This window comes from Rhipicephalus microplus, chromosome X, assembly GCF_043290135.1.
Source record: "Rhipicephalus microplus isolate Deutch F79 chromosome X, USDA_Rmic, whole genome shotgun sequence".
Lineage (NCBI taxonomy): Eukaryota > Metazoa > Arthropoda > Arachnida > Ixodida > Ixodidae > Rhipicephalus > Rhipicephalus microplus.
Genome location: NC_134710.1, coordinates 305,771,099 through 305,794,728, shown reverse-complemented (window position 1 = coordinate 305,794,728; position 23,630 = coordinate 305,771,099). Strand labels below are relative to the sequence as shown.

Below are 23,630 nucleotides of genomic sequence, written 5' to 3'. Positions count from 1 at the left end.
ACTTTCGCAGTGAAATATTTTGCCCAGCTTCCCTGCTTCAAAAGTTGGTCAACTAATTTTTCCTAATTAATTAACTAAGCAGAGCACAAAACAGCCTGACTTACTCCATTCAATACATCGCAAACATGCATTTGGTTGCGTCATCTCGAGTGTGTCGACATATTTTTGAATGCTAGCTAGCTGAGATACCCTGTGTACACATACAAACTCAAGATAAGAAAGAGAGAGAGAGAGAGAGAGGTAAGGGAACGGCAGCCGCTATATAGGCTGCGTTACGTGACGAATTACGTGTCTAGCCTATATACCGCTTCGCAGGAAAAGTAGTGGACTTCCTCGAATAAACGAATGATCAGAGCGAGAAATAAAAGGCAGATTTGATCGGCATGCATCGCCCCAGCGCCCGAAGCACGTTCGATCTCGTTTCAACGCGCTTCCCGTCCCTGCAACTCTGATTAGCGCTAGTTATAGAGGAGAAGAGGAGCGTCATATTCGGCAGATTTGACCCTTTCTTCTGCATACTGCATTGCAGCCAGCCACAAAAGTAGTAATGATAAAGACATAGAAATGAATGAAACAGGCAGTACGCATACAGATAAGCGCATTCATTTATCTTAATCGTCTAGTTGGCCTTGGTCACGTATGGCTGCGGCGTGTTTTCCGACCTTGCGTCTGCGCAGTGCGCGCACGATTCGTCCCGCCTCCTCCTCTCGCTGTTGTCATTGCAGCCGTACGTCCATTTCTGATGGGGCGTCCTTCGCTGTATATGCCGCATGCGACTCTTGACATGTTGCTACCCGGCGAAATAAAATTGCTTCTCTCACGACCCCGCCTGCCTAAACAAGCGAGGTCGTGAGAGAAGTTCGCGGAAAGCACATTTTCATACATAGAAGAAGGGAATAGGGCATAACGATGTTAACGCGATAAACATGGCAAGAATGTTCTCGGCACGTGGCTGATCCCCTTTCAGTCGTTCGTTACAGGGAAGGCGGTTGCGAGAAACTAACCAGGTTGCGTAAGCTTATCTGGAAACAATTGGTAGACAAGCAGTTATAAGCGACTAATTTATAGGTTTTGCGTGCATGCCAAACCATGAGGCGCTGCCTGCGGGTGTCTCTGGATCGATTTTGGCCCCCTTAATTTCTGAACTCGGGTTCTTGTAGGCTCCGGACTGCGATCACCGAGGTAGTTGCATGAACCGCTCAGGTTCACAGACGCCAGTAGCCAGTATACTCAAACTTTCATCTCGGGCATTGCTCTGCAGCAGCTTACCGCGACAAATCAGTGATCGCTACATGGTAGATTATCGTGTGCGAAAGCTCTTAAAAATTTTAGGGCGTTACATGGCAAAACGAAGATGTGAATAATTCATACCTTAGTAAAATAACTTAGTTTTTTTTTTTCGTTTTTCTTTATAACATTGCGATCATAAAAGCGGAGCTGGCATGACCGGTAATCAATATACTGCAGCCACCACCACTGCCGGTGAAATTGAAAGAGTGCACGTCTATTGAAACCTACCGGGAACCGTGGAAATTAGACGAAGTCCGTAGAGCGCAGGGTTACGTGTGTTGCACACTTTTTAAAAAAATTGTTTGAATAAAATGAAATAGCTTCGATAGGGATGGCTTCGAGGAGAGCTATCGCGCTGGCTTGCGACGGCCGGTTTCGTGACGTAATTCGTTCACTTCCTCTACGCGGCACCAGCTTCACGCCGTGCCGGCAGTTGAACGCAGGAGGCTTAAACGCGATGTTTCTGTGTCCACACAGCTCTCTATATAGTTGCGTTGTTGTCACAGCTCTAGATCTTCACGCCTGAGCCGTCTGCTTGCCGTACCTGGCTGGCTAGCGTGGTCACCAATCGCGGCCTTAATCTGTCTTTCTTTCTTTCTATCTTTCTTTCTTTCTTTCTTTCTTTCTTTCTTTCTTTCTTTTTTCTTTCTTTCTTTCTTTCTTTCTTTCTTTCTTTCTTTCTTTCCTTCCTTCCTTCCTTCTTTCTTTCTTTCTTTCTTTCTTTTTTTCTTTCTTTCTTTCTTTCTTTCTTTCTGTCTCTCTTTCTTTTTTTCTTTCTTTTCGTCGTTTGCCGGGTAAGGCCGTGGGTGTACGATAGTACACACTTCTAAGAACCGCAGCCCAGTCTACATTTACAACTCTTACCTCTGGTTATAACCTTCACGCTCTCTAATTTAGGCTCGCACGTTACTGATTTATTTATAGCATACACGAGACGCTTCAGCGAATGGCAGAATGAAATAATAGATCCGATATTGCACACGATATAGTGAATTGCCCGTGGGAAACGAAGGATAGGCATATCCGTAAGGAGAGGCGTAATCGCTGTGCTTTTTTTCGTGCTGTTTCATTAGTCTAGAAAATATTCTTCGGATTAGTCTAGGTGAGACCTTCGGCCTCACCTCTATTTTTTGTAACGCTAATTTTAGTTGTACATAAGATAAGGTCTAGCGTCGTCGCTTTACGACGTAACAGCTGTTGCTTGGTTGACGGGTGTCGAGAGAGGCAGAGAAAAATAATGTTCAATCCAGTTTTATGTTTATTATTCTTTTATACGATTTGTTTCATTAAGTATGTGCAGACAAGGATCCCATGGTGAGAAACTGCAGCGTGACTGTTCATTAATTGTTCCAGAAAAAAAAATCTGAATATGGAGCACGAAACATTTAAAAAATCGGACAATAAAAAAAATAAGAAAGGGAGAACATAAATAAGACTTAAAAAAAAGTTACATTCGCAACCAGGGCTACGTACGCAGCTTAAGGTAATAAAAATATTTCGTAAGCGTTTTATCTAGAACGGGGCGGAGATGCAGTGGAAGAGTGAGAGGGAGCTATAGCAGCTGATGGGCGGGCTGAAGGAATCCAAAAAGACTCAATGCGTGAACAAATATAGAATTATACAGCTCAACATCAGTATTGAAAGGCATTGTTTTTTGAAGCTTGAGGTTGCAGAGCGGGATGAGTTTAACAATTTATTTGTGTTAACGTCTTGAGTGCACGCTAGGTGGTGTGGCAAACGATTGAGTTGTTAGGTGGTGATTTTCAGCTTGGGACTGAGCTGGGCGCAAAACAAACTATTTCGATTCTAGGGGCTCAAGGGGCTCAAGCGCTTACACTTCAATCCAATCCACGCCGCCCGGAAACCGTTTTCTAGCCATTCTACTATAGTAAACTATAGTTCGCTATAATTATATTGATAAAATGGGGCATCCACCCGTTCTGTGCTCATTCAGTGAGTATTCTCACGTCTTTGCCGTCCGAATAGCTTCGACCAATCCCGTTTGGTTCCCTCTCGTTCTTCCGTTAGATTCCTCCCACGTTCTAGATAGCACGCTTACACGCAAAACTGTGTGGTCGTCTTTGCTTTGCAGAGCGGCGTACACAAACGAGTGAAAAACAACACTGCACGTGCCCTCACTTGTTTCTTGCCGACGTTTATGCCATGGCTGCAGCGCCCCGCTGCGGTGGTCTAGTGGCTAAGGTATACTCGGCTGCTGACCCGCAGGTCGCGGTATCGAATCCCGGCGGCGTGCATTTTCGATGGAGGCGGAAATGTTGTAGGCCCGTGTGCTCAGATATGGGTGAACCCCAGGTGGTCGAAATTTCCGGAGCCCTCCACTACGGCGTCTCTCATGATCATACGATAGTTTTGGGACGTTAAACCCCACATATCAATCAATGTCCATAATAGTATTAAAAAACAGCGGAGGGTGGGCGGCAAGGGTGATAGAAATTATATCTTCCAGCTTATGAGGATACTAATTCGGACGTGTAGCTAGCAGTTCACGATATGATACAATTTGCACACAACGTAAAAAAAAAAAAAGAAGACTATGAGTACAACAGACACGTATACAATAGCGATGTCTGGGTTTCTGTTGCGCGATGGTGTCGGACTCCTACATTCTTTGGTCTTTTGTTCGCGAGTAACTGCGTGGTAGACGAAGAAAGTGCTTAACAGCGCAAACGACACGAGGGGATAGAAGAGACAAGAACAGAGCGCTGAACTAACAACCAAAGTTTACTGCAAACAAACTGTAATATGTAGGAAAACAGAATCACGCGTAACCACGCAACATAAGCAAAATCTCACATACATGCGCCAGCAAGAGCTACAGGCTCAAGAACGTCGCTCGCAAAATAGGTGTAAGAGTTGTGTTCTGCGCACGCGACAAGCTCGCTGGGCTATGTCGCAGGGTCAGCAGCGAATGACCTAAAAAAGAAGCATGCACTAAGAAACGCGTGCTATGTTGAATGTGTTTTAGTGATTGTATACACGATATTGTTTACTTGTGGGCTCTGTTACATTGGCCAAACAGGCCGATGCATGAATGATCGCTTGAGGGAGCACGCTTACTCTATAAAAGGCTCTGTACCCAGTTACTTGCGGACCATTGTAAAAAAGTGTGGTTGTCAGCCAATTTTTGACAAGTGTCCGAACATATGGCGATATAAAAATCGGCGCGAGCGCGAGATTATCGAAGCCTTCCACATTCAACAACTTGCTGCTTCCTGTGTTAGCGTACCGTCGATTTTTCTTTACGGCTGTAAAATCGGTAATCTGGGGTCCACTGATATGACTGGTTCTTTATAAGGTAGGCCGTTTGGCGCATGTATGTGCGATTTCGCTTATGTTGCGTGGTTATGCGCAGATTCTCTTTTCCTATATAGTGGGGGCTGGTTGCAATAAACTTTGGTCTCTTCTATGCCCTCCTGTCGTTTGCGCTGTTAAGCACTTTCTTTGTCTACTATGCAGAACCAACCAGCCCAATCAAGCACTTTGTGAAAATAACTACGTGTCACGCAAAATTAACGCGTCGCTCCTCGCTAGGTATCAGAATTGCCTACATCGAGCATTGCTTGAGGTCGGTCTTTTTCACCGCCGGCTGTCCCGACGCCCACAAACGATGTCCTTGGAAAGTTCGCCCGCAGCCACGTCTGTCAACCCAACGAAGGCAGGACCGTAACGAAATCGAGAAAGATCGCGACGGCATTTTTTTTTTTTTTTCGCTCGGTCAGCCGCGCAAGGCGACTCGCATTTGCGACACGGCCTGGATGCATTCACGCGTGAAATACGAGCCGAAGTAAAGAGAGAGAGAGAGAGGTACGATGCAAGAATTACTAACATGCCGCGGGGGTTCGCGCTTCGCAAGCTTCCTCGCCTCGGACAGAGCGCGGGGCAAACGTCGAACGAGTCTGTTCCTTGGATTCGTTAACCTTCTGGGCGTTATTATTATTTTGTCTCTATGGAGCCGCGCAGCTGTTTTGTGGCCGTCATCCTTGGGAGCATATGTCATGCACGCACATTCGTAGTCTTTCATTACAAGCCGACCTCGCGTTTCTGTGCAACTCCTCCTGTCTTGCCCCCCCCCCCCCCCCCCTTTTCTTTTTACGCATATTGGAGCATGCAACTGTCGGTAGTATGGCGTCATGCCGTCCTATATATGTCCCCACGCTGCAATCGCTTGCCCGGGGCGCCGTTGAGCTGCGTCGCTTGTTAGGTTTTCGCCGGACGGCATGCAGCTCACGAGGGACGCTGTTTGCTGCGTCCTTGCTTACGCTAACGTAGTAATAACTGCTGTTTTAGGTTCCGTAACCACGATATGATTATGAGACCGTCCGGGGAGGGTTGCGGAAATTTGAACCATCTGGTGTTAGTTAAGGTGCACTCACATCACAGTACTCGTGTCTCTAGGATTTCACCTCCATCGAAACGCGGCGGCCGCGTTTAACAGAACCGTTGTTACAACTGGAAAACAATAACAAAGAACTGCAAGATAGCAATGTCGTGGTACGTGAACGATCTGGTCATGTCTATTGGTGTATGTATGTATGTATGTATGTATGTATGTATGTATGTATGTATGTATGTATGTATGTATGTATGTATGTATGTATGTATGTATGTATGTATGTATGTATGTATGTATGTATGTATGTAAGTAAGGGGCTGTATGGAGAACTGTGCACCAGAAGCCTTCTAATATTGAGAAAATAAAGGCGCATGACAGTTGTAGATGTCATCTTCGATTAGCGAGACAAATTAAGGGTTCCTTTCCAACAAACGTTGAAAGCCGCGTGAATTGAGGCGAGTCAAGTGATTGAAAATGCTTGACAGATTAAATGCAATCCCGCGGATTCGCGATGCACATGAGATTACAGAATCTACATCCCGGGGCGCTGAAGCAAGAAGTTGCGACTGAATTTAATTTCCCGAGAACCGAAGGCCCTGTCCGCAGGAGCATAAAAAAGGAAAGAAAATATATATAAAAAGCAATCGTAGGAACTTTTTTTTTGTCATTGAAGACGTATAATTACAGTCGACGGTTGGGAGCTCCAGTGTCTTTGCTTGACTGATTATTGTGTAGAGTGTCTGTGTGGTCACTTCCGCGTCGGTTATTTCTCGTATTCTTCTTTATCCATATTAATAAATAAAGTAAAAAAAGGCGACGCGCAGTTTGCAGGTGACGCTTAGGGGGGGCGTGCCGTTGGAAAACTAAAACCTAATCGCCGCTAACTTATTCCCAACCGTAAACACGACGCCGTGACGTTTCGCCCCCTTTTTATCTCTCCCCTCCGTGTGTTTCTCCTTGGCGTGCATTGCGTAACGGCGAGCCGCGCCCAAGCGGCACCGTCCTCCGCGTCCGTGAACGTAGCGCCGTTGTTTGGTCTGCGAAGAGGCAATTAGAGTCGGGGAAGGAGAAGGTCGTTCTGGCCGCCCGTGCATAATTAGAGCCGAAGCGGCGCTAGTTGCAACCGCTTTTATATTTTTTTTTTGCCCTCGGACGTCGCGGTCATCGTCTTGCGTCTTTCTTGCGAGCGCGTTCCCAGTTCATCCCTGTGCGGTGTGTACAGTCGCCGAATACTGGCGCTGCTCTGGGCAGTACGACCTCATGTCTCGGCACTGTGGCGCACGATGGAGGTCTTCGTGGCTGCACCTGCATCGCGAGTATGCGGCTTATGCGAGGCTTTCTCTACTGGGCTTCCACTAGGACTGCAGTCCTGACGTCACTTACACAATTCATAGTTTTGCCTAGGCCGTGAGAGCCCCGCAAACGCGCATTGGAAGAAACGTCTTGCGAGGCAAGGATATGCGAATGATTCCGCTTCGGTATACAGAGATGGTCTTGGCGAGCGTCAACCTTATAGCATATGTTAATCTACGTGCGTTCGCGCACGTTTGCGCTGCTCTTCTATTACTCCCGAATCCGTCTCCCCGCGTTAACGTATATAACGATGCGTCGTCGGGGCACCTACATGTAATTTCAGTTCAGATGAGACGCAGTTCCTTTCCGCATCGAGCTACAGCGTGGAACCTTTGAACTTTCTCAGGTTGAAGGGTTGATCATGGCGCTTAGGAAGCAAATGAGCCGGAGGTAAATGTGCTCATTTGTCTAAAACGTAAGTTGCATAAAAACAGTATAAATTATTCTTGCTATTAGCTAGAAGACTCAATTCTATATGAAGTTCATTGTTAGCATCCGTTCTTGGGGGAGTACTCCGGGCGTTGGATCGGTGATTTGACCGGCTGCAGGTTGCGCGTGTCGTGAGGTTTTCCGAAATTTACGTTACATTCGCTTTTCGTCATCAAGCTTTTACCTATATAAATCGATGTGTGGGACATATCTTTCCCTTCACAAACCAGCCATATTTTCCCTGTGCTGCCCATATTTTCTGTGCATAATCATGCCTAAGTCTCGTAGACCAAAACGTTGGCTCAAGCGAAATTCTGTCCAGCTGTTCACCGTTCTCTATTTAATAGCGATCTGCCTTGTATGGGTATATATATATATATATATATATATATATATATATATATATATATATATATATATATATATATATATATATATATATATATATATAATATAAGGTTGTCAAACACTTTGCCTCTCCCGGAGCCAGTTGCTGCCCCATCCAAAACAAGGATGAACTGACTCGAAAACGCTTAGTTGAAAAACGAATGGAACTCTTTTATTGTCAACATTCTGTACAGAAACCGAAAGCACAACTTTAATATTAGCGTTTGTTTACAAATGACCTTTCTATATATAGGAAGTTTTTGATTTCATTTTTTTCTCTTTATTATTATTCACAACTACTTCATGGCTAATCCCCCGTAGTTGGTTGAGAGTGGTTCTCTCTCTCTTTCTCTGTGTGTGTGAGAGAGAGAGAGAGAGAGGGAGAGAGAGCGACACTCGCCTTCCTTATCTAAAAGCCGCTAACTCTGGAAGTTATCGCACGAAAGGGGTTAAATTTCTTTTTTTTTGTTGTTGTTGCTTTCTCTCTTGCCAATTCATATGGTTCTATGTGCTTCCATTTGCGCGAAGGCTTTCCTACGAGAGGGTGAATAATGCACGAATCAAAATATTTCCGTTCTTGCGAACGACGCCGTCGGTCGTTGCAAATGAATTCGTGCACGCGCGCGGCTATTCCACGGATGGTTGCGATTGCGGTCGCTGCACAGTCTCATTGCCGCCCTCTGTCGTCACTCGTGACGACGCTCGTGCAGTTTATAAGGAAAGCTCAAGGTTCCCTGAGAGCGCGTGCTTCTTGCCCGAGTTGCTTCTTTCGCGCCGGCCCCAATTGTGAGCAGTGCACACGTGTCCATACGGAGCGCTTGGCGGGCGTTCCCTGTCACGATTGCGTCTATGGGAAGTGGGTGGCGGAGGTCTCCGCGCGGCGCCGCTGTCTGTGGGCTCGAGGGGGATTGCCCTCGCGGAGGCGGAAGCAGCTGCGGGCCGTTTCGCCGCGTTCCGAACACGTTCCACGACGTCTGTCGAGTGTTCGACGTGGCCTTGGAGGACTTGCGTGTCGATGATTAACGAGGGCCGCGGTGTGGAGCGGCCGGTGCTGGATGCAGGAAGTGCGGCTGAGGCACTCCTTATATCTCGTCACGATCGTGTTTATAACCTCGAGTGCTTGCCCCCCTTTAGGGTGAGCGCGGGGTGGCACGGTAAAACCTGGCAGCCGTGTCGAGACGAGTGTGACCGTGCCGTTTTCTTAGCGACCGTTTTCTCCTGTGTGATTGAAGGCGCGGGGTGGCTTGCGACGCGCTAAAAACTTATCTGTCGTCGTGGGTGTACTTGCATTTATATGGGATTGAAGTTTAGGAACACCAGTCTCTACACGGGGTGACTCTGTCGTTGCCACTGGTATAATGATGTGTATGAAAGTCACAGCTGTAAAAGTAACTTATCTCAAAACAACACACGATGGGCTGTCAGGTGCCAGTGTATGTGTGCCGGACCGGTCTCTTTTGACTTACTCTCTCTCTGCTAAAAGATAACAGGAGCTGATGCAATTACGCGAAGTGACCCAAACTGAATCCCAAGAGGGGTCGTCCCAAGGGGTTTATCTACGCGTATACTCGCGTTTTTCTTTTCGTGAAGCACTGATTTTTACACATAGTACACGCAGATTACCATTTCTGTACTTTGCGCCTATAACATGCCTATTTTTACTTTTATCGCCTTGAAATGTTTATTGGAGATGTCTCTTTTTATCGAAAGCGAATTCTCTCACTTCTTTCTTTCGATTCGCATGACTTGGCATCGTTTGCAGCCGCACAGCTGGCACTGCGCCCGCTTCATTTAATTGCATTCGGGTGCGGCTCTTCTCACTCTTTATCTTGTTTTCTTCGTAGATCCATTCATGCACGTCTCCTTGCTCCCCGTTTTTTTTTTTTCGACGATAACCAACAACGCCCAGCGCCTCCGAATGATTTATTATCGGTATTTATAACACTGTTACGTTGAAAACAACGCGTACGTCGATGCCATGTTGCCGTGCGGGTCTCCGAAAAACCACGAGGAAACAGCAGAGCTGCTTTCCGTTGCGTTGCGGGTAGTGAGAACAAAGAGTATCGTCATCGCCGTAAACCGGCACATGCTCGGCTTTTTTCTCCATCATGTTCTGCTTCGCTCCCAGAATACGTGCGCCGACTCGCCCGGTGTAAGATGCAATAGCTCAGGTGGGTGATGAGGAATGTAGTACAGAGAGAGAGAGAGAAGAAAAAAAAAAAGAAAACTGTAGAATGATGTCACATGTAGATTTGCTGTAGATCATTCCCCTTTTTTTTTTCTTTGTACCGATGGTACAACGCATTTATAGAAGTGTGGCAGCTTGGGCTAGTTGGTATAGCATGGCAGTAGTTATAGCGCGAGAACAGAACGACGACACAGAGACAAAAAGGACACGAAGGACACGAGCGCTATAACTATAGAGTGCCCGTGTGCTCGTGTCCTTCGCGTCCTTCTTGTCTCTGTGTCGTCGTTCCGTTCTCGCGCTATAACTATCGCATCCATACGGTTCCAATATACGGAAGTTTTACAAGCCTATAGAGGACTAACCGCGTGGTTATGATACGCGTTTTCGGAGCGTGGATGACCGGGTTCAAACTCAACACCGCGAAGACTTATTCTGCTATATTTACTTCTTTCTTTCTGGCGATTATCGTCTTAAGGGAGAAAAAAAACCCACACAGGGACACTTTTCTCGTTGTGTCAGCGTAGAAGTGCGTACCTATAAAAAAAAAAAAAGAGAAGAGGGGGGGGGGAGATCATTTATATTCCCAGAAGAAATCGATATTTTTTGCTTATAATATTTTTGATAAAGCTTATAATATTTGATTTACGTTCGAATACAGAAAGCATCTCAAACGCATCTCACCTAGCGGGCTGTGGTGATGAAATTTAGGCCCACCAGGGCTGGGACAGTGAACACGGTAAAAGTGAGAGCCGGGGGGGGGGGGGGGGGGGACAGTTTATCGCCTAAAGCGTCTATTTGAAATAACGCATTTCCCATGCTTCACAGCAGGCTGAGCTCTCAGCTTTTCTCTCATAATAAACATCTCTCTCTCTCTCTCTCTGCATATCTTACATATGCTTTATTCCTTAAGAAGATTTTATTCGGTGTAAGGATTCGAGAAACGCACCAACGCTGATCTCTGCGGTGCACGAGACAGATCTGGACGCCGATGGTGGAATATAGATTTTTGTTTTCAACTCGTGCTGACCCGTGGGGCACCTTTCGAAGAAATATGCTTTAGACCCATGCCATCTCTGTAGATTATATGAACAAAGCGTTATTAATCGCAATAGTCCAGAAAATAACGTAAATATCGTTTAGCCATCACAAACACTATAGTTGAATTGTAGCTTTCGGGTCAGCAGCCGAGAAACCTTTAGCCACTGTTACACCGTGGCGGACTGCTATAGACCCCTGGAATTAAATCATCTAATACTTCCTTTACGTGCCATTAAAATTGACAACACATTCACAACACTGTTTTATATTGTTTTGCTTCAGGAATAACCCAGATCTTGATAATAGGCTCATTGTTGCCGGCGAACGTGTGGGTGAGCAGCCAACTATTGTACATCGTAAAATAAGTCATCATCCGTATGACTATACGCTCACTGTAGGACAAGGGCCTCTCCCATGTATGCTTCAGCAATCGACCCGGTCCCGCGAATGCTGCATGCGACCACGTTATTCCTGCAAGCTTCATCTGCCCGAAGCAGATTGTTCTCATTGAAGGAGAAGGCTTTGCCTTAAGGTAGCGCATACTTTTAATGTCTTGATTCGGGCTAATTAATTACCTCCCTGTTTGGTCAATACATTTGCTTCCGACTTATGCAGTGCAGTATAGAGTGTCGCAGTTACATGGCACCTTTAGTGAACGCAACTTTGCGTGGGGCAATGATCCGGCCCCCTTATTTCAATACTGTCATTCTCGTGCTCCAACAAATATTGAACTACATTTACAAGGACCTCGGGTGACTCGGTGGTTGTCCCACCGGTCCCGTTAATTAGGGAGGCGATCGCCGGGCTAATTCCAAGGGCCGAAGTATCGGCCCCCCGAACCGCACCACGAAAGCGTGGACAATTTAGAGGTGGTCCTTTTTGGCGCGCCAGCGGACGCCGGCTGTGGCCCAAAGAACAAGTCAGAGCCGAGAGTTGATAAACAAACAAATTATATTCTCAATAATGGCAGATCGAAAACAATACACAAAAATGCACACTCCACAATAGTTGCATACAATATGTCACCAATCAAACCAATCAATCCACGTACTACACAATACAATCAGCCACACTTGAAACAACGGACACGGACAACAATACGAGCTACAATGCAGTCGCATGCATTGAACAACCAAGACACTTAAAGACTAAAGAGATAGAAAACCTATTCAGTCCAAAGTTCTTGGAACCAAAGTCGAGATGATACTCTTCCGAGAATCACTCACTCAAAGTCCAGCGTTGTTGTCGTTCCGCAGCCCTCGAAGTTTCTCTTCCAGGAAACCTCCCGTCTTCAATTGGCCACTCTTCAAACTTCAACGTCTTCGCCGGAACACGTCGGCTTCACACCCGCAGCTGTTGCCACGGGTCTTCGCTCGATAGCGGTAAACACACGCTCTTGCCTGTAGCCCGAGCCTTCACCCCTCAGGTGGAAATCCTCTTCATCTCCTGCTTCGTCCCTACGGACAAACCTTCGCCGACTACACGGCGGGATCCCTTCGCACTCTGGCGAAACTTCCGTCTTCTCCTGCTTTCTCGTCTCGGCGGCTCGATTAAATACCTTCCGCGCCACCTTCCAGAAAGTTCTCCTCATTTCGTCGGCGCGATGCGCAACGAAGGCTGGGGAGAGGCGCGAGACGGTTCGACTGCCCTCCGCGTCGGATGGCTCATCTCGGCGTGGCCACGCCTCCTTCGTTCTAGAAAAATCGCGGGCTTGCTCGGCCGCCGTTGTGGGGTGAGGAGGTTCGTCGATGAAGCCACGCTTCTGCGGGGAGAGCGCGCGCCCGGGGAGCCTTGGCCGTTTGTTTTCTTTTTCTTTCCCTTTTTTTTTCTTTTGACTTCGCGGCGTTTCTGCCGCGCGTTACCGCAAGAATTTGCGGCGCGCCTATTTTTAGCGCTCGTTCTGTGACAGTGGTGCAATATAGTGAACGGTCTTACACGCGTGCATCAAGCGATCTAACGACATGTTTTTAATCTGACGGATTACATGTTACATCTTTATATTTTTGGGGGTTGCTGTGATTATAACTGATAAAATATTAGACATTTGATTCGATATTCAAAATTTATTCGTCTCGAACATGCCTATTCTTTTTGAGTCAAAAAACTTCGCGTGTTAATGTGAGCATTAATTGGTAATTCTAGACTTCGAAGGTTAATGGGGTTGGTGATCGAGACTGCACGTGGTGGGGGGTGGGGGTGCTCACAACATACAAGTCTATTTTCCTCGTCCAGATTTCGTACCAGGTTGCGCTTTCCACCTGGACGCGCGTTATAGATTGGCATGGTTGATCACCTTTTTTTAGTATGCACGTGCGTGCGCTCAGGTGATCGACTTTCGTAAGTGAGAAGCGGCGCGTCAATTGCTTTTGTGCTTCGTTTTGCTTAATCGCGTAACCACCATAGCTCTCCGATACTGCATGGAGTGGCGAGATCGTCCGTGCGCGCACTCTCACACGTGTATGCAGTCGCCACACCGAGCGACAGCTTAAGAGGAATGATCTACGGCCGACGAGACGCAAGAAGAAAGAATTTGAGAAATGGAAGCATGGGGAACGGTTTCTGATTTTGCATGCGAAAGCCCTCGAGTGAATTGGTCTCGATGCACGCCCATATATTATTCCACCTCTGCGTGCGGCCGCCTGTCGTCTGCTCGTTGCCTCTACTTGCCATCAACTATAGTTTTGGGTTTGGGTCGCGGCTATAGGCTTAGGTTGCCCGGGAGCGCGATTCCCGTTTACCTCGATATTCTTCTTTTATTTTCTTGCTTTTATTGTGCTATTATCGTAACTCCGAAAACTTGAGCTTGATTAGGTGGTCTACGTGCTCTAGAAGAACGTCGCATTCCTGTATGAATTTCTCCTCTTCCTTCCTTCTTGTGTGACACATGTTAACGATGGTGGGATTAGAAGCACGTTGATGCATTACTATATACTTCGAGGTGAGCTTGATTATGACTTCCATTACCTGTCTACATTGAGGGCCGAAAGAAAGTGATGATGCACGTGTATACTCCTCATGGGCTGAGTAAGTGTATACCCGCGGTAATGTGTACCTACGAAGGTAGCCAATAAATGAGTATAAGCGACAATAGCATATCTTAACGAATGATTTCCAGTATGATTCTCTCTATAGCAAGAAACCTTACATAATGAACAAAAACAGTAAATTAAAAAAACATTTGTAACCTTCAAGCCAGCCTGGGAAGATGATTGTTAACTAGCGAAATTTTACTGTTACCTCGATCCGACAGACCAATGCGACTTGATCACTACATGGAGTGATCGACAGCTAAGTAGTTAATTTCACACTGTTCAACCGCTGCCTCTATTGGTAGTATACTATATCTGCAAGGCCTTCCCATAACGCTATAGTCACAGCACAAATGAAATCAGTTGCTATAGGCTGGTTACACCTTTACCTACAAAAGTATACTAACGTCGCTGCCGGCGTCTTAGTGTTTCCCGTTAACCGCATCTTCTGCAACCATAATCTTCCCCGTGAAACGCATGCGGCGAACGCTACGTGCTTCGCATTATTCACGAACGCCTCATCATCTATTGTGTAATCTTCACAGTTGTTTTTGTGCTTCTATTTATTGAAACGCATATTGGGTGGGCTGTGTTTTGCCTGCGTAATTTCAATATGTAAACTATTTCTCTCTTCAATTTGTGTTGGGGTCTAGTGGCTAAGATACTCGGCTGCTGACCCGCAGGTCGCGGGATCGAATCGCGGATGCAGCGGCTGCATTTTCGATGGAGGCGAAAATGCTGTAGGCCCGTGTGCTCAGATTTGTGTGCACGTTAAAAAACCCCAGGTGGTCAAAATTTCCGCAGCCCTCTACTACGGCGTCGCTCATAATCATGTGATGGTTTTGGGACGTTAAACCCCGCATTATCGATCAATGAATGTTCAATTTATGGAGCGGTTTTCTGTCGACTAAGCCGAAGAAATTCCAAGATTCTTGTCATGTACAGCTTTGCTGTAGTATTGGTCCATAGCGTATGAAGCAAACTTTGTACTCAAGGATTATTCGTTATAGCCTGCACCCTTGTTCTGGCGAGACAATGTGGAGTTACTTCCTCTAGTCATCGTTTTAGGAAACACTAACGAATAGCATAGGCGTGCACAGGGTTACCCTTAATTCAGGGGGGCAGGTGCGAAGGTTCGTCGCAGCGCCGCCCCCGTCCTATTGCGTCAATGTATGAGGCTGAATTTGCGACCCCCCTCTTAAGTGTCAGCGCCCCCTCCCTATTATGTCCATGTAGAGGACTGACATCGCCCCCCTCCGTTCCTCCCTCCACACTTGCGCACGCCTATGCGGAGTAGGATAGCTACACAGTCTTCCGAGCTCCGCTCCCAGCTCTCATGGATGCATGGAGGAAGGAAACAACTGCATGGATGCCTGATTGACGCCATTGGCGAAGCCATTAATGACGTCGCAACGCGTGCCGAGGCGACTTCTGTGAGGGGCAGGTAGAACGCAATGATCGCATATTCGAAGGACAGCTGTAGAATTTGTGACGAAAAAAAATGGCAGCATATCCACGGAGTGAATGATGGGGAGTGGGGCGAAGCATTCGTCCGTCCATTCGTTCTTGCTTCCGTCCGTTCCTGCGTACGTCTGTGCAACCGTCCATGCGTCCATCCACCCGTCCGTGCGTGCGTCTGTTCGTGCGTCCGTCCATGCATCCGCGCCTGCGTCCGTTCATGCGTCCATCCATGCATCTGTCTGTGTGTCCGTTCGTCCATCTATTCAGCAGTCCAAGTACCACCATCTCGCATCTTTTCATCATATATTCTCCATATAGAAGCACCGCCATCCAGCGGACATTTCAAGGACTAAACGGGAGGTGGCACATGCACACTTACTTACGGCTTGCGCTTCGGGTTTACTTTCCACCTTTAACCACCTCGAGTTCATGGTATATACTAGTTCACTGTATTCATGGCTATGCGGCCCAACGCTCGCTAAACCTTTCTAAAACCAAGGAGGTTACACCCAGCGAGTATAACGTAGCAACCCTTTCTTGTCAGATCGTGCTCAATGTACATGCCAATAGCTGCTAATGGGGATCGCAGCGTGTGCGTTACCTAAAGGCCGAATGCTCCTGTCTCTCATTCCCCCTTAGCAGGCATTAACATGTGCATTGAGCACTATCTTTTATTGTTCAACACGCACAGAAGAAATCTCTCACCGGAGCCACCTTGGAGGTCAAAATCGTAAGGACAGCTATTTCGGGTATGTGCCACTGGTGGTTGCGTACTACGAGGGACGCACAAGCCACGCCATAAGGAGCGAGCTTCGCCCCTAAAAGTAATAACTGGCGCCAATTTCCGCGTACATGCGTAAGCTGACCCATATTCAGTGTGATGTGTAAGGAACGCTGCGCTACTTCACTTTGGCTGGAAATGTCGCGTAAATATGACTGTAATAGCTCAGTGAACGAATTGCGTCATTATAACTGAATTATACAAGGAAAGGAACGTCTGAAAATTAATTTGCACAAAAGTGAGGTAATGTAAAACAGTCTCGGGAGAAAAGAGCGATTTGCGACAGGTAGAGTGCTGGAGGGGGCAAATGAATACGTCTACTTAGGACAGGTAGTCACAGCTGAGGCGAACCATGAGACTGATGTAACCACAAGAATAAGAATGGGGTGGAGCACATTTGGCAGGCATTCACAGACAATGAATGGTAGTTTATCACTGTCGCTCAAAAGGAAAGTAAACATAACAGCTGCATCTTACCGGTATACCTATACGGAGCAGTAGCAGATGCTTACAAACAGGGTTCAAATAAAATTGAGGACAAAGTAGCTAGCTATGTAAGTGGAAGTATGTGTAACTTGACGGCACAAAAAAAGAGAGCAGTGTAGGTTAGTCGAAACTCTAGTCGAAATGAAGAAGAAGAAATTGCATTGAGATGGCGTGTAGCGCGGCAAGGTAACCGCTGGTCATTTAAGGCAACAGACTGGATTTCAAGCCAAGACGAACGCTCGAGGGGGAGACCGAAAGGTAGGTATGCAAATGAAATTAAGACATTTGCGGGTAAACGCAGCCGCAGTAATTGCAGGACCGGGTTTATTGGCGGAACATGGATAAAGCCTTTGCCCTGCAGTGGGTGTACTATTGATGATGATGATTATGATGACAGGACACTATTCACGTGCTCTAAACACGGTAGCTAATAAAGCGCAACACCATGCATTTCCGCGCTTTCAGGTCTGCTTGTCGATTTCCTCCTTCTGTCTATATTCTTTTCCTCCCACTTCCCCCTCCCCCGTGTAGGGTAGCAATCGGGGTTCCACCTGGTTGGCCTCCCTGCCTTTCCTTTTCATATTTCTCCCGCCGACTACGTGGGGGTCGTGCGTTCGGCCCTTTCCTGAGAAACGGTCGAGAAGAGTCGAATAAGTAGATGAACATTTTTCATTTCGTCGTCTCGCGGCCTGCTCTCGCAAGGATCTCGTGGCCGCGCGACCAAGGCCTTAGAAACGTCATTGCTTACGCAAGGCGGTGGGAAGGTATGGTTTCGAAGCTTCTCGCGCGCTTGCTTGTGGGCGATCGGGCGGGTAGACTGAACGGTACTCGGGTTGCCGAGCGTATTGAACGCGGCTTTCGCACTCCGACGCCGTCCCGCCGATATGCGTGCATTGAAAGGGGAAACCCGCCGCCTGCGTGTGCCACAGAGGCGCGCCGACAGCTCGGCGGCCCGGCCTTTGATTTACGGGAGCCGGTGTCGGGCAGCTTTTGCGGCGAGCGTGCTCGGCGGCGGCGGTAGTGGTCGGGGCTCGCGTAACCGTCCGATGGGATCGTGTTCTCACAGCAGCCCGCGTTTGAGCGACGACGCGAGATTCGATACTGCGAGCCCCGCCGTCCTTCCGCTGGCGCGCACGGTCGTCCGATGAGCGCTTTCGGTACACCTCACGTGCTTCGCGTCAGCGCTCGTCCGCGTCGGGTTTCGGTAGTGGCGCGCGCTTCTCAATGAAAGTTCTTTGTGGCAACGTGACGCGGCGTACGTGCAGCCCTTCACGATTTTCAGGCTTGACATTGAGAAGGTGATGCCCATGCTAAAGAACCTGAAATGGTGCCGAAATCGAGGCGTGGTCGCGTGAAAAAGTGCGCGCTGCGAGTGATGTTGTTCCGAAGATATATGTATGGGCTTCCGAAATCAGCGAGGGATCGTTTCTCATACAATGATTACTTAATTCGATTAGGTGTTGCTATACCGAGTGACTGGTCCTGTCGACGACGGTGTACGGACTGGGGACAGGTCGTGAGTGGTGACAGGCGGCCAAAGGCCAAAGAATCGTAATAAAATCCGGTCTCGCTTGCAACATGTGTGCCCAGGGATTTAAGACGAAATGCTAAGAAGTCGGTGTTTCCACGCACTATAATAGAAGGAAATTTGCGGAAAGTTTCGTTTACTTTTGTCGAATGAGCGGCTTACTACTCGTTCTACGTGCGACAATGTAATGCAAACTTGTGCGAAACTTTTTAAACGCGAGAGACCTCTGGAATTGAGGACTATCCGAGTTCCGCCTGTGGTGGTTGTCTGTCATGGAGAAATGAGAAATTCGAAAACAGGGGGTCAAGTTGAAGCCGTCAAAAAGACAAGTGCGCTTGTCGAAACGTCAGCTCCCGCCCCCTGTTTTCGCATTTCTCATCGCAAGCTTCTATCTTCCGTGTCAGTGTACTTGGTGCTTCTCGGGGGCGCTCGCTGCGCCCTCTGCTGGTCGCGTAATGCAGATGTCAGCGTACCGAAGCTTGGGAGTTTTATTGTCGGGAACCCCAGCCACCCGTTTATTGATGCTCTTGCGTTCCTTTGTACTCTGCAGCTGCACCCGTGAAGAATACAAAGGTACGCAAGAGCATGCGTCGGGCAGCTGGGGTAGCTGGCACTAATACTCTCTGATGGTTTGACATTTAGCACATTCACACTGCTTTTCACAGGCATGGGCCGCATTCACGTATCTTTTCGTTCATATGTGCTGCTTTCTGGTGGTCGCAATCATGTCGACGTCACAATTGGTTGAAACATGAATAGTTGCAACGCAACAGCTTTATTGTGGGTATACATACTGATACATTGCACCTTTCAATCGAGGCGTCTCTGAATAGTGTTTGTGTTTGCACTTAACTGCACATACGAACATAATTCTGAATTATAAATAGGGTTCAGTGATTTTGGTTTCCATTTCTAGCTAATAATTTGATTTATTTTAGTCAATACGTTTTTTTAACTTGATGCATCTTAATTAATGTTTCTTTATTTCTATCTTTGTTTTTGTAGACGAATGCCTATTTCTTTTATACGTTGGTGTTTAGCTTTTTCATGCACAGAACACCATTTTCGGTGGTAAACAGATAGTTATTGGAAAAATGGTGAATTATCTCGCAGAAAATTATCTTCTCGCAAGAAACAAAAAATGGCAATTTTAGTTCTAAAGATATGAGGGGTTCACCTGAGGTGAACACCATGCAGTTATGGTACACATGGTCATTGTCATGCAGTGAAAGTACAGTTTATATTTTTATAGCTAGTCTTTAGCGTTAGCAACTCATACAACAGGCCGTTGTTTTTTTTTCTTTACATACATGTGTTTCGCACTTTGAGGGGGGCGCATAGCGAAAACGGGCTGGCAAGAAAGAACGAACGCAGAAAGGAAGGCGGAATTGTGGTGTCTCGGGCGGGCGCGGACCCAGCTTCGGCTATCCTGTTACCGCGACGGTATACAACCGTGCTTGGTGCCGGCGCCGCGATTCTTCGACTCCGGAGAGAAGATGCCGATATGTGGTGCGATGAGACATTCAGCAGACAGTGCACGAGACTGGGAGAATCGCGCCAAACAGTGAACCCAGACAGAGGCTACGTGAAAAGTGAACGCAAAGCGGACAGAAGTCTCGTCTCTCTGTATCTGTGTGATCGTGCAACTTTTATGCAATATAGTTTGTGTTCGTGTTTTTGTTAGACGTTGTCGGCGTGTCTTTAAACGCGTACAACTTATTCCACGATTCATCCCGGCTGCGGCGGCTGCATTTCCGATGGAGGCGGAAATGTTGTAGGCACGTGTGCTCAGATTTGGGTGCACGTTAAAGAACACCAGGTGGTCGAAATTTCCGGAATCCTCCACTACGGCATCTCTCATAATCATATGGTGTTTTTGGGACGTTAAACTCCACATATCATTCAAATCAATCAATCAATCAATCAATCAATCAATCAATCAATCAATCAACCTATTCCACGATAGTCATGACATGCTCTCCTGCACTATCATCACTAACAGCACATACTTATATATCTATATAAAGATATCCCGTGTCCACCGTCTAATTAACGCGCCTTGAGGACGACAAAAACCGGAAGAAAGGAAACCTAACACGTCACATTGAAGCCTGAATGAAATAGCGTCATTTCTCTCAGATTGCTGAAAGCTTTCAAATATGTGCCATTTTAAAATCCGACATGCGGGACTCGCGTGTTTCAAGAGGGGAAAAAAACGATGAAAAGGTGGTTACCTGGGCTGACCACCGTGCTGTAAATATATAAGCGCTCTCTATCTGGACATTCTGGAGATATCCGAACTGCATCACTGCATACTGTACGTATAATAATAGGGCTTAAAAACAATTTAGTAAAAGCATGGCGCCGTGTACGAAATTGCAACTATATGGACGAATTAAATCTCGGTTGATGTTATTGTACAAATCAAATTATGCGTTATTACAAGTTTTGTACCAGTGGCCCGTGACGCTGCCCTATAGGACGTCGTTTTTCGGGACGTTTTTCAATGAAGTTTTCTGTACATGTGTGCCGGTGTGAAGCAGTAACAGAGACCAATCACTTGGCAGATCGCGCACTCGCGCAAGCGAATCGGAGTGGTTCATCTAGTCGTACAACGCTGGTCGCAGCAGGAAAACTCCGAAGAGGTTTCCCCAAGCTGTGTGTACCAGCACCTTGCCTCCTCCCACAACTTGGGCACTTTTAGTTTCCTTCCGTCTCAGCCGCGGACAAAATGGATGCCAGGCAGGCAGGCAGAAAACGATGCGGGCTTTGCGTTGCAGAGGCTGGCGCGCGAAGCGGTGACTTCGTCGAAGCACATGTGGGCTCGCAGCTGCAGCGCGCGTTGACCATTGCCGTCTCTGCATTTATCCGGAAGTATTGAATTCATTGACATTTTCCCATTATAATTGACTTCCGGGAAAGAAAAAAAAAGAGACTGCGCACATTTTAGCGCGATGGCGTAAAGAGCTCGTATCGCAGAAATTTTTGCGATGGCAGCGTTGGTTGTGAGCGAAAAATCACCATCATGTCCGTGACCGAAAAATCTAGACAGGTGTAAATCAAGTACTAATAGAAGTTTCCGTGTGAGTATCGAACCCGAGCCGTGGCAAGCAGGTCTTCTACCACACAGCCTCGTGTCTGCTTGGAAACGTAGTTGAAAATAACTTAATCAATTTGTAAATGCAGTGAAAATAACTTTCATACTTTAAAACACGTGCGTCCTTCATACAGGTTTCACAGTACAACATGTGATGTCATGGTATTATTGCGTGGTACAAGCGTTCATTGCCATCGCGGGCGTCAGAACATGGTAAGAAGGTCTTCTATCTTATAGCCACGCGTCTGCTTGGAAATGTAGTTGAAAATAACTTAATCTATTTGGAAATGCAGTCAAAATAACTTTCACTGAGGGGGGCGATTTGGGCTTGTTGGTATGGTAGAATGACCATATATGGTAGCGCTGACAAAAGACACGGACAAGAGAAGGCCCATTCAAGACAACACAGCGCTAATTTTCAACAACGTTGTTAAAAATTAGCGCTGTGTTGTCTTGAATGGGCCTTCTCTTGTCCGTGTCCTTTGTCGGCGCTACCATATATGATCATGCTAACTTTCACGCTTTATATACACAGGCTTCACAATACAACATGTGATGTCACGGTATTGTTGCGTGGTACGAGCGTTCATTGCTATCGGATGTCAGAACATGTGATTATCATAAGGACTTTCGTGGTTTGTAGCCGGCCACCCGTTACTAAAGACACAGATGTTTACTGTACGTTTTCCCTAAGGACCACGTACAGTGGGTGCATAGCAAGTTCGAAAACATTTTACGTGCATAATTGTTCGCGGCTTAAAGCATGCTACCCATTACACGGAATGCAGCCACATGTGAAAGCTTTACTCACACAAGCCGCTTTCAACTTTAACGATCCCACTTAATTCCACAATTTCAACTTCTCAAGTAACATCGCACAATGAAAAGTATGCACTGTTGGTTGTTGAAACACGCACTAGGGGTAGGATATCGCTATCGCGTTCAACTCTTAAATAAAAAGATGCTTAAGGGCCCCTAATTTTTTTCTTTATTTCTTTCTGTTTCTAACACACTGAAAGCTATACTCTCATGGTGAATTTCACTGGTAGATCCGGAGTGGCCGCCGAAATCTCGGAGCGAGCCCTCGGGGTGTGCCAAACGAGATCTGCGAGTGGAACACGTGAATGCCCCGCTTGAGGTCTCTGCGGAAGTTTTTTTTTTTGCGTCACTAAACCGGTGCCGGAAACGATTTTCTTTTCTGCTCTCGACGTTTCAATGACAACTGTGTCGCCAGTGCAGAGCACGCATTTCGACCACGCAGTCTCGCGGAAAGCAGGGCGACCGCTTTACAATTTTAGGAATGTAAACAAAATCACAGGGTTGCTAGACCCCCTAAAAAAACGCCGAGGGCAACCCAGCTGCCCGACTGTACCGGAAATGACGGCAACGCATTCTCGGAGTTCCGGCGATATCCGGCTCTGAGAGACGGAGCACGCGGAACGCTCCGTCGCGGAATGGATTGCTCCGAATCTACCAGTGGAAAATGCGAACTTGCTCCGAATCTACCAGCGAAACGCGGATTGTCAGCTTTGGAGCAAGAAAACTTGCTCCCGCTCGGCGAGTGGAATTCGCCATCAGTATAAACCCACGCAACGTGCGCATGTGCACCCTGTCAACTTTCGTCGCGCGAACGTCACTGCAGCCCTCCTTCGTTCTTTCCCTCTCTACGTGTTTGGGAAAACCTCTCGAATGATTGAAGATGGGCGGAAAGTCACGTGGACCACTAATATTTGTTTGAGAAGAGAAAGACTTCTCTGCTCTGTATATGTGTATATTTACAGTGTCTGTATAGCTACATATGTATTATGTGTTTCCTGCTTCTGTTCATTACTTTTCTCATTGGACCCTACACTAGCCTCAGGCTATGGGTCCAATCAGTGTTTGTAAACTTCATGTGACAAATGATAATAAACGTTCAATCAATCAATCAGTCAATCAATGAATCAATCAATCAATATATGCAGAAAACTCAAACCGACGCGCGTGCGAAGCATTTTTTATTTACGTCGAGGTCCGAACTTCATCAGAACCGCAATGAAATTCTGATAAAGCGTGGACCCCGAGTGAAATGCGAGCCAGTCTGCTTCGCACGTGCCACCTTCTTCCTGCTTATATTATGGGAGCGGCGGCGGTGAGCGTGCCGATCGGAGGCAGAAGAGGAAGACGGCAATCGCGGGTGCGCTCGTGGCGCGCGGCAGACGCTGGCAAT

At 47.1% G+C, this 23,630-nt stretch overlaps 1 protein-coding gene across 4 annotated transcripts in view; it reads left to right on the top strand.

Annotated features, from left to right (window-relative positions):
* Positions 1-23,630, top strand: part of Pde11 (Phosphodiesterase 11) — a 646,106-nt gene that overhangs the window by 478,921 nt on the left and 143,555 nt on the right. The window lies entirely within an intron of this gene.